The following is an 18,137-nucleotide window of genomic DNA, read 5'->3' as shown; positions in this document are numbered from 1 at the left end:
CAAGCTTGCTTTCTGACTACTTTCAGAAATGCTTCCCGGATTATTCCTTAGTTGATTTTAAGGCATCCACTTTCTTCTTCACGTTCAGAAAGGACCGGGATCTCTAGATTTGATAACAGAATAGGCATTTACAAAATGACTGCTCCCCCCCCCCCAAAAGCATGAGAAACAAAAGCAATTTAAAAATTGAGCTAAAATCATATTAAAACATTTTTGCCCAGACGATGAAAATAATCCACTGAATTCAGGATAGCTTCTAGAAGAAGAAAAATTTTGTTGTAAATATATTTATAAATTATATATCTAAAAGTGGGATTGATATCCAGAATATAGAAACAAAATAACCCACAAAACTCAATCACTAATTAACTTAATGAAAGAGGAACAATACATCTAAGGCTATTTGCCAAAAGAAATTACAGAAAATTACTAAAAAATACAAGTGGAAATCATGAGTTTCTTATTCCAGAAATAATGACTGTTATTGATAAGACTCAAAATAAAATATGCTAGTGAGGATGTAAAGCCCATATACTAACTGTTGGTGAGAATGTAAATTAGCATAGAAAATACATCCTGGAGGCACTCGAAATATTAAACATGATAATCTCAATAAACCCACTATTCAGTATACACCCAAAGGAAATTATATAAGTGTACTGTGAAGACTTCTGCACACTCGTTATAATTGTACCATTTTGATCAATAGCCAATAAATAAAGATATCACTGTTCATTGACCAGGGCATGAACAAGAAATTGTGATGTATATACTGTGTGGAATAGTATTCAGCCACTGAGTTGGAGTTCTTGATGTTAAGCTAAATTAGCCAGTCAAAACCAAGTATCATACTATCTCACTCAAGTGTAAAATACAAACAATAAAGTTGATCTCAGAAAAAGTGATTATCAGAGGCCAGGGTAAGGGAGTGTGGCAGCCTGGGAAAGTTGTTGAATAAGAATCAAATTACAGTTAGATAAGTGCAAACAATTACATTCTGCTGTTTCACAATAGGATGACTCCACATAACAACAGTGTACCATCTACAAAGAAATAATAAGGTTGAGGGACATAAAATTGTTTAACCTGGTATGAAATTACACAGTGTTCACGTGCGTCAAACATTGCACATACACACACACACACACACACACACACACACACACACAGAGAGAGAGAGAGAGAGAGAGAGAGAGAGAGAGAGAGAGAGAGAGAGAGAGAGAATTATTACACATAAGTTAAAAATAATTTTGTAACAGGAGTGGGGGAAAGACAGTGCTCGTCTATCCTTCTGAAGTCACTACTCGCTTCCCTTGCCAGCTCTGTCAACATTTTCAGTCTCTCTCTTATTATGGTTTTCCTTTTCTTCGCCTCCCAATTTCATACCATCTAATACCTACACTTGCATTGTATCTAATCCATGATGGCCATGAAAAATTATACACATAAAATTGTAGATTAAGAGAGTTAGAAATGTTAAAAGCATTTTCAAGGACACAGGAATAAGGAATTTCATTATTGCCTTCCTTCACAGTGGTGACCTTGCATTGGCAGAGTTTCTTCCCTTTTAAAAGGATTTTATTGGACCTCATCATACTGAAGATTCAGAATGCACTAAAATTCTGTATCCTATTAGGAATTGCATATGTATAATGGAGGAACTGCATTTTACACTGTACTTTGAATTTTATTCTTCTTTTAGTAGTCGTATTACTTTATTCCTTACATATATGCAAATGTATCACACTATAGCAAATGACAGTGGAGTTTATGAGTGTATGCCAATAAGTTGGCAGGTCCCAAAGGAAATGATAAAGTTCCTTTCTTTCCTATCTTCCATTCCCAGAGCACTTGATCCAGAGATGAGCACTATGTAATAGCCATAGGTGCATGGAGACTTTCACTGTAACACTGAATTGAAGGTATTTGCATAGTGACCCCAGTTTAAGGCATTACAAGAAAAAAAATGAAATTCTCTACTGTGTGTAGTTGTTTCCAGGTGATCTTGATGAGTTGCAAAGTCAATTGTAAGCAAAATACACACTTTTCATAAGTTTTAGCTTCTGGGAAACTGGTAGTTTTGGGATCTCCTCTTAAAATGAAAGACAAAACAACCAACCAAACAATCAACACAAACTACCCACAACCTTTGGCTGTCGTCCACACCCAAGATGTACCATGCAGGGTTTTGAGTTTTTTGTGATCTGTTTCAAACACAACATAGTGAGTGATCTATATCTGCAGTTATTTCCTCTGCATAAATGCAAAGGGCCATGCAAATGCACACTAAGTATTCTTGACTTGCTTTCCAGAGTCCCACAGCATATATATACAAGGAAAGACAATTATTCATATATTCCTTCTAAGAACATATGAATATCTACTTTTCTTTCTTATGACTTTTTGTTGAAATAATTTATTTTCTGATCAAGTTTTAGGTATGGATATTCTGAACAGTTCTTAGAACATAAGCATTTAAGGAATATTTGTGGGAGCTCCCTGGACTAAGATGAAAGAGGGGTTATTCTATGAACACATGTATCAAAGTAAGATTGGCATGGGGTGAGGGTGAGGAGCAGATATTGGTCCTGATGGACTGGAGCATGAACAACTCACAGGACACCCCACTGAAGGTACATATTAGGCTGCCAGTGGCATGAGACTAGCATTAACTTTAGGGAACAGCATGGTTCAAAGTAGACGTCATGTGGGATCACACTTCAGGTACAGAGAGATTTACTAGTGCCAGTAGTATTTCAAAGGCTAAAGTAAAGGTTCAACCTGCTGAGGGATGGCAGAGAATATTCTTTTAAGGACCCTTATAGGGGAAGTATAGAGTGTGAGGTCTTCTGCTATGATGAAGTGAATCTAAAGTTAGTTGACCTCATCAAATTAGACAAAGAGGTACTATGTAGTTTTCACTTTGGGATGAGATAGGTATTTGGGAAATATCAAGGACATTTCTGACAAAGGCATATGGAAAATTCCAAATGACTATGGGATAGGTAAAATGACTTATGTACCAAAGCAACTAGTGCTTGAAACTGGTATAAATCAAGCAACTAATAGATCTTCAGTAGGTAGCATGGTCCAAATGGATACAACTACCTAAAGAAGAGACAAGATGTGAGCTGGTGGATGCTTTCACATGATCACAACCCTAGCATAACAAACAGTTTCCAAGTCTGCACTTATTACTGCGACTGAGGGCTTGTAGAAGTCAAGAGCATTTCTAATAGACTGGCAGCAGTTGTTTAAGTTGTGAAACCAACAATTAGTTATAGCTATGATCAATTTAATTTAACAACTTGGGTCAATAAATAGGTAAATTAACTAGAGGGAAATAAAAACATCACTGACATTGAGGAATCTTAAGCTTAGTAACAAGAGTTTGGGAAGAAAAATTCTGTATCAGAATTTTAGCAATGCATTTGACAAGATCTCCTATGGATATCTGGAAAAAATGAGACCTAGAGATAATAATATCATAATTGCTTTGACTCTTAGTGGAGTGACTGAACTGGTAAAACACAGATGTCAAAGCAGAGAGGATACTAGTCTGTTTCGAGTTTCCATTCTTAGCAATCTTGTTTAATGACTCCTGACTCAGGAATTTGAAGGTGCTTAAGTTACCCATTTAGAAAACCAGAATGTGGTAGTGCTCATAGCATAATAGATGATAAAGTCAATTTCAAAATTTTATTTAGTAGGAAGGTGTCTCAGTCACTTTTCTATTATTGTGATTAAAAACCATGACCGGGCTAACTAATAAAAGAGAGCATTTAATTTTTGGTGAATGGTTCCAGAGGGTTAGACTCTGTGACTATTATGGCAGTAGACAGATTTGCATGCTGGAGCAATAACTGAGAGCTTACATTTTGATCCATAAGCACAAGAAAGATAGGCAGACAGACAGACAGACAGACTGGAAATAGTGTGGCCTTTTCAAACCTCAAAGCCCAGTCCATAGTGACATACCTCCTCCAAAAAAGCCATACCTCCAAGTCTGTCCCAAACATTTCCTCCAACTTGGAACCAAACATTTGAAATACAAGTCAATAGGGCCATTCTCATTCAAATAGGCATAGAAAGATATTTCACATTGTATAGAACCCAATTTTACTTCCTTTCCTTGAGAATTTCTTTTCCTTTCCTTTTTTTTTTTTTTTTTACTATTTACATAGTCATTTAATACAGATGATCTGAATATTTGTTTATGTTTTAATTTAATGATAGGCTTTGAGGTCATAGTATTTTAGTTCCTTAAGAAATTGGAACGGATCAGAAAAGCTGAGCCAAACCCCTTTGCTATATGAGAAAATATCCTTTATTTTCCATGTCACCGTGGTTGGATTTTACCTGTACTGCATGTAAATACTGATTGACAAACTAGCAAATTAGATCTTCACAATAGCTCCATGAGGTCGGTTTTACTATTAATCTCATTTTATTGGGTAAGAAAAGTAAAGTTAGACTTAACATCAGGTTACATAGAAAATAAGTTCAATCTTCATTTTGGCCCAGCCTTGCCTAATTCCTAAGGTCATGTCTTCTTTTCCTCACCACTGTAGCTTTTCAAGGGAGTAAAGAGAGTGGGTTGGGGAATTATAACACAGCCATTCATGTAGAAGAATGACTGTAGAACCTTACTATCCAAATTAAATTATTAATTGAGTCAGTTAATACCATCTAACTCATTCAGTATTTTAAGGAATGTCTACTGTGTACCAAGGAATTATTGGGGAAACATTTGCAAACAAAAAACATTAAAGCTTTATTCTTCTGCATTCATAGGCCGTGTAGTCTATTGAAAACTGCCTAGATGTCTACTCACAGTGTCAGACATAAGAAATATAAGAAATGTAACAAGGACAAGAAAAAGAACAAGAACAACAACAAAAACCTGTTCAAACTGCAGTCACCATCTAACTGTGGGACGTTGGGACGTTCATCATCATGCTACATCACAATCTCTAAACTCAAGGCTCAGGGAACCTTGAGTCAATGGGAGTATAAAGATTGGAGGGGGAGTAAGACAAGTAATAAATATCTTCTACATAAGAAATGGAAGCGGTACCCAGGATTACTCAACAATAGGGTTGATTAAACATACCTGAACAATGACAGCACCAACTGACATTCCAATGTGGATAAGTGAGAGTGTGTGTGTGTGTGTGTGTGTGTGTGTGTGTGTGTAACAATTATGGTTAAAGAATAAGAGGCCATGAATTTCAGAAGTAGAAGGGACGTGGGATGAAGAGAAGGGAAGAACAGAATGATGTAACTACACTATTCATATATAAATAAATAATTTAAGTATTAAAAATTCTCAAACAGAAATGTATAAGAGGACTTAACAATTAATCATTATCTCCCATATCAAAATGTGAGAGTCAGTAAACTCCTCACTAAGAGAGATAGCATTTAAGCAAAGACCAGAAAGTGTTGGAGTGAGCCAGGCAGACAATGGAGGAAAGAGATATTGAAGAAGAAGCCAAGGAAAAGGCAAAACTCCTGAGGCAGACATAGTTTGGTTAGTTCTAAGAAGAAAGAGGAAGTAGATTTTGTGCTGGGGAAGAGGTTGAAGCTGTGACAAGAAGCAAAGATGGACCAGATCATAGTCCTGTCTGCCTCTCTCCCTCCTTTTCTCCCTCCCTATCTCCCTGTTTCTCCCTTCCTTTCTCCCTCTGCTTCTCCCTCCCTATCTCCCTATCTCCCTATCTCCCTATCTCCCTCCCTCTTCCTTCTCTCCCTTGCTCCCTCCTTCCCTCCCTCCGTCCTTTGTTCCTCCCCCTCCCCTCTTCCTTCCTTTCATTTTTCCTTCATTTTTTCCTCCCTAATGTTATAAGCCTGAGAAAAGTGAGAGTTCACAGAGATCTAGAACCGGTTACCCCCTATTGGATAAGAGGCTCTTTCACAACTTGAGCCATTTGGAGACTGTCTGACCAGTTACACTGTCCAAGAGTCTTGCAGAAAGTTCCAGGGTGGCAGAATTTTACAAATTGTCACCAGTATCAGGGTGGAATGTTTGATGAGGTAGCTGCCTTTGAGTTGTTCCTGACCTTGTAAGTGACCTCTTACCCTGATGCCTGTAAAAAACTATGACAAACTCATTGGTTCATTAAGTTGGACTTCAGTAGAAACATCACTATGGCCAGTCATTAATTCTCTATCTAGGTTGATAGAAGTTTATCTTGTGTTTCCCCAGGAAAAGTATTGCACAACAGCCCATGGTTTTCCAACAGTTTTATAGGCATGTAATATTCCAATTATATTTATCATTTTGTTAATATTATATTTATTGCATAAATATTTTCAAACCTTTTAGAATTGCTAGATATTAAAATGTTTCTTTAGGTCTGGGGAGATGGCTAAGCGTGTCAAGCTACTTGGTACCAAGCCTGCTGACCTGAATTTGCTCCCTAGGACATACAGGATGAAAGAGTAGAAGCCACTCTTGAAAATTGCCTTCAACTTTCCACACCCATGCCATGGCAAATGGTTATTTGTTGTGAACAGGTACACGTGTGTGTGCACACATATAGACACACAGATACAAATGTATATACACACCATATACATATATAAACTAAAAATAAAATATTAAATATAAAGTATTTATTTATTGCTTTTATAACATAAAATAATTATATAATCTATAACTATATATCTTCAGATGACTTACTAACTGATAAGTCATTTTGCTAGGCTAAAAGTCACATTAAAACAACATCATCTTCAATCATAGGGCATTCAAATTCTGACTCAACTGTGCTATGTTTGAGTTAGGACTGTATAAGAAGCTAAGGGAGTACAGACTGTACATACAGTTAGTGTAGTATGTAAAGACTGGGACTTATATAGAACACATTCACTTTGTACTACAAGAAAGGTGTACTTAATTATTATAATACTAAAATACACCTGACATTTTCATATGACTTCACAGCTGAATCTTAGATTACAATATTATGATTTTTTTTACCCTTTCTGCCAGCCGTGAGCACACAACACAGTTAAATAACCTAAGCTGAGGGGACAGAGTAGTGCCCAGTTACCCTTTCCTGTTCTGGCATTAGTCACCGCTTAACAAGGTAACAGCAAACTTAGCAGCTTCAGTGAATAATACATATTTCAGGAAACCAGTGCGCATGACAGGAAACCAAAGGTGGTTCTCCTAGGAGCTTATGGTACAAGGCCTCTCATATGAACCTGATGTCACTTTAAGTTTCACTGGACAGGAAAGACTCATTTCAGGGCTGCCTTAACCACATGGTTACCAGAGACTTCAGCACATTTTCTTTTTTCTGTTTTTTTTGTTTTAATGTTAATTTTTATTTACATTTTATTTGCATTTCAAATGCTATCCCCTTTCCTAGTTTCCTGTCTGAAACTCATGCTCATATCATTATGCACATTTGATCTTCTTATGTTCCTTGTTCTAATCAATGTCCAAATCAATATGACCCCACTTTTTTCAGGCTAAAGAAAAATTCAAATGAGAGGCATGTAACTGAGGGATCTATCAGTAGGGACCAGCTGTCTGATTTCCTTTAAAGAGAAAAATACAAACAATGGGGGGGGGGGAAATAAAATTAAACCCTTGCTGTAAAGATGATGAGTTATGTTGATCGGAAGTGGCTAGATATCATTTCCATAGTTTGAAGAAAGGTGATAATGACAATGAAATTACTCTGCAATATGATTTTGAAAATTGAATGCAAGTGCATTTGAGAAAGCAGTACAGCATGATAGGCCATGGTGAACATTGGTGAGTCAAAGGGACCTCTCACAAATGATGACTTAATGAGACCCTCGTGACCTATGAGATTTAGCAAACTGCTGCTACTACTGTGACAATTGAATTTTACAAAAGAAATCAAAAAGGAAAAGAAAATCCATTTAACTTCTCTATGACTCTGCTTGGGTAAGATTCCACAATTAAATACTGTAGAAGCTCCTGGACAAATGATGTGCCTCTCACCATTTGGTTTGACAATTCTGGGAGACCATGTGTATGAGCTTAGAAGATGAATGGAATCGAGTCTCTATTACCATAGCAATGGCCTCAAGAATAAGATACATATTAGCTTTGTTTCCCTTAGGCTTCCTGGCCCAAATGCTTTCTGTTTATATTTACAGTGAAAATACCACTTCAAGCTCATGGATGTTGACATTGGCGAGCCACAGGAATGAGAAGGAACTGAATCAGTGCAACTTTCCAGTCCAGGGGCAGATAATAATGGACTTCAGTGTCTGAAGAGGACGTAGTTTTGATTCCAGAACAAACTGAATGTCAAGGACAACTAGCATCAGCAATCTGGGGTATGTCAGTGGTAAAATTCTCTTTCCTGTCCCAATGTTCCTCTTCCCTTTCCCATCTTCTTGTCACTGGTTGCTAATGATACTTTCTGAGTCTGTAAAATAAGTTTTTCAGATTGGTAGCCTGAGCCTTTAGATCCACGGGTGGGATATGCACAGGTGTGCTAAAATCCATTTTAATGGCCTGTTTCTTTGCCCTTTGTCTAACATAAAGTTGCATCAAAAAACAGGACATGAGAATAATGGATGGTGTTGAAATTCTTACTTTTTATGACATTCATTTATAGAGCTGTTAGAAACAAGAAAAAGTCTGGGGAGCTACTAAGTGCATACATTTTCCTTTGGATTTCTTGGTACTTCAGAATCTAGCAGTAAACAGTGCCTATATCTACACGGTTATGACAAGAATATAATTGACTTGTCCAAAGTAAATGGTAGGTTTCTAGTTAATACAAGGGATTTTGAAACCTGTTCTTTGTGAACATGAATTTCAGCACTCATTAACCATTTTCTTCATTCAAATAAAATTAGTTCTACATACATTCTATTGTCTTCTTGTTCTATTTTAGCTCAGTTCATTATGGTTTTGAGATGAAGCAAGAGTTTATACTAATACTTTACACATAGATTTATTTTCTGTATATTTAGTAGTTTTAAATGGACATTGATATACAGTCTTTTCAATATCCATTAGTTGATAAAAATGAAAGCAATGAAGTGTTTTGTAATTTGTTCCCAAATGTAATTAATCATTGACCTCAAGATATTGCCTCCCAGGAAAGTACAGTATTACTAATTAGTGCTTGTTTTACTCTGTGCCAACAGACTAAGGAATGACATGTATGAATTGGTTATAAAAGCTTTGTCAGTAGTGACAATCATGACCACATATGATCATTTTCTCACTTCTAAGTTCATAACTTAGTTTTCAAAAAAAAATTATTATATCATATATAAACTTTAAAAGTATTAATGAGATTCATAAACTATATTCTTTCCTAACTACTAGTGATTCCTTTTGTTTTATTTCATTCTATTTTTTCATTTATTTTCTATTTTCTAGTACTAATCCAACCTAATTTCTAACAACTGACTTGTTGAAGGTACCCATTGTACTTAAAGATAGTTTGCCATTGTGTATATAGCAAATACTAACTACATAACTGTCTTATTTAGGGTTAGAATTGTTCTGATGAGACACTATGACCAAGTACAACATGGAAAAGAAAATATTTATTGGCATGTTACCACGTTACTGATTATCAGTGAAGGACATCAGGACAGGAAATCATACAGGGCAGGAACCTGGTGGTAGTAGCTGCTGCAGAGGCCTTTGAGGAGTGCTGATTACTGGCTTGTTCCTCGTGGCTTGCTCTGCCTGCTTTTCTATAGAAGTCAGGACTACCAGGTCCACAGTGTCCATGTTCACACTGGATTAGGCCTCTATATCAATCAAATAATAGAACTTATTTATTTTAGAAAACCTACTTCTTCTACAGTAACCATTTCAACTGCCATGAATGTTATAGTTATATGGGTAGTATCATGACACAACCTTGCATAAAGTCTAGAAAAACCTATATAGTAAGGCACACTGATTAATTTTATAGGTAAGTAGAGGATTTAAAAGAATAAAATTTGGAAGCATATCAAAACACATAATAAAATATCAATTCCCTCTATTTTCAAAATTAAAGTACTACAGGAATATGTCAGTGAAAGCCACAGAGATAGCTAAGAATTAAAAAGCCAGAACATTTCACATAAGAATCTCAGACATTTTTTTTTAAAGTTTTCAAGTCACTTTTTAATTTATTATTATTCCTTAATCATTTTTAACAGTCCATCTGTTAGGCCTTCCTGTTTCATTTTCCAACAGTTCCTCATCCCAGTCCTCCTACCCCATCACCCAGAGGATGTCCTCGCCTCCCCCTTACACACCCCACCAGACCTTTCTCCTCCCTGGGGCCTCAAGTCTCTTGAGAGTTAGGTGCATCTTCTCTCACTGAGACTAGACCAGGCAGTCCTTTGCTGGATATGTGTTTGGAGCCTCATATCAGCTAGTGTATGCTGCCTTGTTAGTGGCTCAGTGTTTGAGAGATCTCAGAGATCCAAGTTAGTTGATACTGCTGGTCTTCCTATGGTTTTCTCCTCAGATTTTTCCAGCCTTTCCCTAATTCAACCATAGTAGTCTCTGGCTTCTGTCCATTGATTGGGTGTAAATATTTCCATCTGCCTATTTCAGCTGCTTGTTGAGCCTCTCAGAGGGTGGCCATGCTAGGCTCCTATCTGTAAGCACACGATAGCAACAGTAATAGTGTCAGCCCTTGGAGCCTCCCCTTGAACTGGATCCCAATTTGGGCCTGTCACTGGACATCCTTTCCCTCCATGTCTTCTCCATTTTTGTCCCTGCAGTTCTTTTTGACAGGGACAATTCTGGCTCAGAGTTTTTGATTATGAGATGACAACCCCATCTCTTCACTTGATGCCCTGTCTTTCTACTGGAGGTGGACTCTATAAGTTCCCTCTCCTCATTTTTAGGCATTTCATCTATGGTCCCTCTCTCTGAATCCTGAGTGTCTCTCACCTTCCAGGTCTCTGGTATATTTAAGAGAGTTCTTCTACCTCCTACCTCCTGAGGTTTCCTGTTTCCATTTTTTCTGCTGACCCTCAGGGCTTCACTCCTGATCCCCCACATCAATACCTGATTATTTTCCCCTTCCCCCCCCCCCTCTCTGTCCCTTCTCCCACCCAGGTCTCTGTCCCTTTTGATATCAAGTCATTTTTTAAGTTGTTGGCTGTACACAGTGTGCATTAGTATAATATCTGTTAGCATATTAAGTATTTGTTCACTCTAAGTGAGATTTTTCAGTTTGGAAACATGGATGTAAACTCCCAGATATAGATGAGAAGGAAGTCATCTGAGGTTTCCCTATAATGGGTTAAAATTACACTGCCTCATGGTCCCTGGAACCACCATAATACAGGCAAAGAAGTCCTAGGCAAGTGTTGAAAATTGACTTTAGGTGAATGTACTTACAATGAGAGTCCTGCAGGGGCTAGATTCTGACTAGACATAAACAGTTAGACCTATAAGCTAGTATACTCTCTCAACACAGTACTGTCCCACTATATTTTTCCCACATATGCTGGCTGTAACTTCATACCTCTATTTTGCACAGAGCACTGAATTCCAGAAACTGGAATAAATCTTATGAATCATGTCCTCAAAATCATCTAAATCTTCATTGTACTTCTAATAGCTTTAGAGTCTTTTACAGTGGTTTCATGGCTTGATTTAGGGAGGGTAATTTTTCAAGCAAATAAAATAAGATTCAAAAGAATAAGTTGAACAATGTAAGTCTGTACAACCGAGTTTTTGAGATCCTGCCCTCTACACTTCTTTAATACAAGTGGTTATGTTTCTCTGTTTCCATTTCATGTACAAGTATACTAGGAGAGGCTCTGGTGCAAATTCTAGTTTTTTGTGTCCTGTTACTCACTTGTGGGTGCTCATTCATATTATTTGTAGTTTTTTTCTCTTCAATTATGCCCTTTCCTATAAGGCCTTTTAGCATAGTGACATGAGAAAATATGCAACTTTTAAAACATGGAATCCAAGTCTACAACAGAACTACAGTGGAGTTTAGCAATGTTTGAAACATTGTAGCATAAGCAGTAAGAAGTATTTACCCCATCTCCAGAGAACTGAAGGGCTTGGAAATGAAAACATTGATATCACCCTTGCTAGTTAATTTTGCAAAGCTGTCATGACATACCTAACACAAGCTGCTTAAGGGGACATAACCCATTTTGTTAAAGAGGATATGCACAGTTCATGTTAGTGGGAGTACCACAACAGAGACACAAGACAGACTTTTGGCAAACCAAAAGGCAGAGATCGGACTAGAAACCGAGCCAGACTATGATCTCCAAAGGCTCACCTCTAGAAACCTACTTCCACCATCTCAGCCCCACTTTCTACCTGCTAACAGCCTTCCAAACAGTGCCACAAGCTTGAGAACAAGCGTCTGAAACATGTGCCTGGAGGGAACATTTCCAAAGCATCTCATGATATCATCCATATTCTCCATACATAACTTGATCCCCAAACCTGTGAATATATTATCTTCCATGGACAAAGGAAAATTGCATGTGTAATTAAGGACCTTCAGATGGAGAAGTTATCCTCATAGGTGAAAAGAAGTTGCAAGGGTACTTTGAAGGTAGACACAACAGGCCAAAGGTCAGAGAGTTTTCATGTGTTTATAGTACTTTCTTTGAAACTGGAGAAAGAGCAGTCATGCAGCCCTGCAGGATCCCTTAACAATGTGTTCTGTACAACTTCCAGGAGCAACAGAGCCTGCTAACACTTTGGTTTAAGCAATGAAACAGTTTGGACATCTGAGCTGCAGAAGGACAGGAAAAAAAAACTATGCATAAATTATCTAACTGTTTTAGTTTATTAACAGTATACTAGGAAACTAATATACATATCCATTTTGTATGCAACTATGGGCACAATTCTATTATATATTGAAAGTGAGGGTGCAGTGAAACCACTGAACTAGTCTGCTCCATGGGGCAGGGGGAGGTTTGTTGGAGATCAAAATATGGATGGGAGGGGAGCAGAGAGAAGCGCAAAATGGAAGAAAAGCAAGGCTTTATTTATTTATTTATTTATTTATTTATTTTTGGTATAGTCAATACAGTGGAGGTCTTTGAGTTGATACAGGGTGTTAGGATTGAATGGGAACTAGATGCCCTTACCTTAGGTTGTTGACTTTTGGGGCAGATTAAGGGAGATTTCAAGTGGATTAAAGGAGGTTCTTGATAAACAGAAACTAAACCTTAGGCCTCTGTTTACCCAATAATAATCTTTCTGTATACATTACTGTTTACAAAATCCTTCTGTTGAGCACATTGTAATGAGAGCTGCCATTCTGGGGGAATCGATGTTTGAGCCTAACATTTACCAGCTTAATTTGTGAATTAAAGCTTCCAATAAATCCGATGAAAATAACCACAAGCTAGCAAAGGTCTGGTAAGAGTAACCAGACTTAGCAACTTTCCAACGTTTTAAATTTGTTCTACATATTGCAAATCAGATGATTTATTGTTAATCTGAAATGTGAGAGAATGATTAAGAGATACCACTATGTAACAACAATGACTGTATAGCTAATTCTGTCACCACTGAACTTCTCAAAAGTATAGCAACAGTAGAGTTTTAATTATTTTTAATATCCGCATCCCTGTTATGTTTCTGGAGGTGTCCTATATATTCTGTCTGGCCTAGATCATCACATAAGCAGGGTGTCTTATTCATCATCTCTGATTCCTTTTATTTTACTGACATACAAAGTCCCCATTCTGCCCCTCAACCTTTTCTCAAGTGGATTGGAATTCTATGCTCATCTAGTTCCTTCCAGTCCTGCTAAGAGACCTGAGTTTCTTTATGAGTGTTCACATGACATTACACTCATCTCCACCTCAGTGCTACCACCAATACAGCTACAGGGATCAGAGCAAATTCATTTGCTCCTTCAGGTCAGAGGGAACAGTCCTCAAATATCTGACCCTTTAAACATATCTAAAAAATCACTTTGTTTACATTTATTGCTCTTCCTAAAGACAGGATGCAGTAAGAGGGTAGAGATATTATGAAGTTGAATCACCCACCAGCTTTCCAGTTCTTTCACTCCTCAGCTTCAATGGTCTTCCTCAGAAAAGAAAGATAAGAGTGGAAAAGATAACAATTACAGCTACTTTCACATCTTTCTAGTTTGATATTTAGACCTGGAGTAAAATGATAGGAATTCTTTTGATCCTGGGTTCTACCCTGATAAGAGTCTAGAATAAAGAGAGATTTCAAGACTTAATTTTGAATAAACTATCTTGGTACTAGAATAAAGGGATAGGCCCTCCCAGCAGGATAAAAAAAATATAATCAGATTTCAAAATCTTGTCTTTATATGTATACAGAAAGAAACTGAGGCACTGAGAAATTAATAGAGTTGAATTTGTGCTTTATAAGTCTATGGATTTAATTTTTAAGTTGCTTAAAAATTTAGCATGCTGTCTACCCAGTAGACCATTACACATAATTTAGCCTCAGCTAGATCATCTTGAAAACAAAGACCTTGAAGTAGATGAGTGTTAAGGCTCATCATTGCTCTAAATGTGACGCTATTGTTGAAAAATGTCAGCACTATGTAGGAGAAGGAGAAGAATGTGTGTTTACTTGACCTGGAAGTCTTCTTCCAGAAAAAGGACTTAAGTGTAGATCCTGCTGTCATTAGCACACTAAATATTGCTTGGATGAAAATAGTTAATGTACTATTTAGTAAGTAAACATCAGGAACAATGGACATTCAGGTGGGTTTTTGTATTTATAAAGGGTATTTACTATTGTTTAATCTACATTTAATCCTTGGTAACTATATATCAAGCATCTTATAAAAACCAAATTATAAATTAAATGAAACTCATTGTTAACTTTATACAAGTTAGTAGCTATTTGACTCTATTTTAATATTAAAACACGTGTACTTGCTATCATTTGCTTCTTAATAGTGACTTTTCTCTGATGATTATTTTTACAAAGAACCAGATCTTTGCATAAATTACCAGTATCAGACATTGAAACTCAGGCTGCCCACCTTTCTCCTTAACTGCATGATTTAAACCTAGCCACATTCTGACAGTTTGAGTCAGTTCCAGGCAATGAAATGTGAAAACTCTGATTTACTGCATGCCTGTCTAGAACAGGCCTGCCACTTCTTCATGAGAAGCCCTACTTCAAATCTTTCCCCAATTGATTCTGAAACTTGAACTGTAGCAGCATTCATCAGAAAAGATTAGAAATGGCTCAGGTGCATCCCCTAAGGTACAGGATTCTGCTGGAACGTGACTGCAACCTTCATATTGCATGTGGGATAAGGGTATTCACTCTGTTCTGGCTCATTCATCTTTATGCTAGGAGAAAACAAAAAGCAAATAGGTTATTCTTTTCTAACTAATAGGTTTTATATTTAATTGCTGAAAGTTCCTGATTTCGTTAAGATTTTATTAATCAACTAGAACAATAGATACACTTGGTTGGAAACGGGCATTTAAATAGCCTACCCGAGTGCGGCACAGGAGTCTGCTTTGCAAAATGAATGCAAATGCTGCAGCAAATCCTTGTTTCATTTAGGGAACAAACCTGCGATGTCAGGATTTCTCAAGCTCGTTTATTTTAGAAAAGGGAAACCATGAAACTTAAATTTTGCGGGGAGTGACAACTTATTTATTTACTTATTGTTTATCTGCTTTGCTTTGAGATGGAAACAATAACAAGGTTAGGGAAGAAATTAGAACTCCAGGGGCACACGCCATAGCCTTGTTAGATGGAGATTGTTTCACATGCAGACGAGAAAACCTGGTCTGAAAACAAATACCGTAAAAGGAACAGAAAATAGAAAAGTTTTAAAATAAGAAAGGATTATGTGGAGATGGGAAAATAAAAACAGTGAATTTAACTGGAACACCACCAGAAAAGTAAATATTGAGTGGATATATGAAGACTGGTTAAATATAAAGCAATGAACATACCTAAAATGAACCTGAAGTTTTGGTGATCTGATGTCAAAGATTTGCCTCTAACATCTTAAATACTTCTGAACAGAAATTGTGTGTTTGTGTGTGTGTAATTTAATTTTATGTGTATTTGTGTGTGTGTACCTATATGTGTAAACCAGATGCAAGGCTCTCTTGGATCCCTCTCTACCTTAGTTTTTGATATAGAGTATTTCATTCTGGGAGGGGAGAGGCTCTCAGGACTCAAAGGAAGGGGACCTTAGATGAACTGCTCTACAGGGGAACTTGTAGAGTCTACCTCCTGTGGAGGGATGGGGTTGCCATTCCACAGTCAAAAGCTCTGAGCCAGATTTGTTTCTGTCTGAAAGAAAATGGAGAAGACCATGAGAGAAAGGAGGTCTAGTAGCAGGGCCAAATTGGGATCCAGCTCAAGGGAGGCCCTGGGGCCTGATACTGTTGCTGATGTTGTGATGTGCTTGCAGACGGGAGCCTAGCATGGCTGCCCTCTGTAAGGCCCAACAAGTAGATGGAATAGTCAGATGAAGATACTAACACCCAACCAATGGACAGAAGCCAGGGACCCCTGTGGTTGAATTGGGAAAAGCTGGAAGAAGCTGAGGAAGATGGTGGCCCCATGGGAAGACCAGCAGTCTCAACTGACTTGGATCCCAAGATCTCTCAGACACTGAGCCACCAACCAGTTGTATACATCAGCGGATATGAGGCCCCCAACACACATACAGCAGAGGACTCTCTGGTCTGGCCTCAGTTGAGAGAAGATGCAACTATCCCTCAAGAGACTTGAGGCCCCAGGGAGTGGGCAGATCTGTTGAGGTGGGGGTGGGGGTGGTGAAGACATCCTCTTGGAGATGGAGGGAGGACATATGGGATAGGGAGCTGTCAGGGGCGGGGCAAATCAGGAGGGGGATTGTTGACAAGACTATTAAAAAAAAGGATTTAAAAAAAAGTGAGTTTCTCTAATTTAACTAGGCTGGCTGGCCACTAAGTCACAGATATTAGACTAAATATCCTTCTGGGGTAATGGGATAACAGATATAGGCTTCATTTCTCCTCCTCCTCCTCCTCCTCCCTCCTCCTCCTCCTCCTTCCTCCTCCTCCTCTTCTTCTTCCTCCTCCTCCTTCTCCCCCTCCCCCTCCTCCTCTCCCTTTTTCTTCTCCTCCTCCTTCTTCTCCTCCCCCTCCTTCCCTCCTGTCCTCCTCCTCCTCCTTCTTCTCCTCCTCCTTGTCCTCTTCCTCCTTGTTCTTCTCCTCCTTGTGTCCATCTCTACATAACTTGCTTGATAGGAATCCAAGCATAGGAGTTCATCTTTGCCTAGCAAGCACTTTACTGAGATATCACCATCCAGGTACATTTATATTTTAACACAAAGCTATTTTATGGGAAAAAGTTCTATTTACTGATTGCTCATGAAAACAGTAGTATGTGAAATGATTGAAGGACTGAGTGACTTAGTCATACCTCTAGGTCTTTCATTATACCACATCCTCAAACTTCAACTTTACAGTGGCATTTGTTTGTAGGAGAGCACTGCAATGGAGCATCATGCTGTACCACTTAAGATAAAACAATCTCAAAACATATTATATAGATTATGTTGATTAGGGATCAACAACCCCCTTTTAAGTTCTAGGTAATAAAAACTTCAGGCTTTGCCTTCTCTATAATATCAGTCATATGTTTTCAACACAGCTATTCTAGCACAAAAACACCTATACACTGTGAGTAAATGAAGGGGTTGGTAGAGAGCCAAGATAAATCCTGCACACAATGGGCAATGGTTTCCTGTGTTAGTATGTCAAATCTGACAAGAATTTGGCAGGTTTTAATGATGTTTCCTATTGGCATGATTCTTTCTGTAAACATATATATATGTGTGTGTGATGTGTATATATATGTGGGGGCACACAAATGCCACCGGGAGTATTTGATGCTATGGGACAACTTGATGTTGGTTCTCTCTCTCTCTCTCTCTCTCTGTGTGTGTGTGTGTGTGTGTGTGTGTGTGTGTGTATGTGTGTGTGTATGTGTGTGTGTCTGTGTGTCTCTGACTCTCTCTCTTTTTGTCTCTCTATCTGTGTCTCTGTGTCTCTAACTCTCTCTCTCTCTGTGTCTGTGTCTCTGAATCTCTGACTCTCTCTCTCTCTCTATTCCTCTCTCTCTCTCTCATCCTTCATAATCTACACAAGCTGGCTCATGTACTTCAGGAAATTTT

The sequence above is a fragment of the Mus musculus genome, chromosome 9 (assembly GCF_000001635.26).
Source record: "Mus musculus strain C57BL/6J chromosome 9, GRCm38.p6 C57BL/6J".
Classification (NCBI taxonomy): Eukaryota; Metazoa; Chordata; class Mammalia; order Rodentia; family Muridae; genus Mus; species Mus musculus.
Note: the sequence above shows the minus strand (reverse complement) of the source record.